General features: G+C 49.3%; 1 long non-coding RNA gene across 1 annotated transcript in view; it reads left to right on the top strand.

Moving 5' to 3' along the window:
• Positions 1-343, top strand: part of LOC113221827 — a 5487-nt gene continuing 5144 nt past the window's right edge. Inside the window, exon 1 of the long non-coding RNA XR_003308092.1 lies at positions 1-35. This is a non-coding gene — a long non-coding RNA (uncharacterized LOC113221827). The remainder of the gene's footprint in view (positions 36-343) is intronic.

Raw genomic sequence — 343 nt, 5'->3', positions numbered from 1 at the left:
GACCCTGGCCTGAACAAGAGGGATAGGAAGGAGAGGTAATGGCCAGGCGAAGGAGGCCGGCGCGCCGTCCTGTTAGGGACCCCGGCTTTCTGGTGCCCTCAGGCCCCATGGCACCCGGGAGGGGCCCAGGTCTCTTAGTGAGACGGGAGAACATATAAATGATTATTACTATTGCAAATGTGTTGCTTTACTTTACAGGAGTTTTCTTGAAAAATATTGCACTTCCCCGAGGCGGAGCTTGCAGTGAGCTGAGATCGCGCCACTGCACTCCAACCTGGGCAACAGAGCGAGACTCCATCTCAAAATAATAAATAAATAAATAAATAAATAAATAAATATTGCA

Source organism: Piliocolobus tephrosceles, unplaced genomic scaffold, assembly GCF_002776525.5.
Source record: "Piliocolobus tephrosceles isolate RC106 unplaced genomic scaffold, ASM277652v3 unscaffolded_27769, whole genome shotgun sequence".
Lineage (NCBI taxonomy): Eukaryota > Metazoa > Chordata > Mammalia > Primates > Cercopithecidae > Piliocolobus > Piliocolobus tephrosceles.
This window is presented reverse-complemented; position numbering and strand designations above follow the sequence as displayed.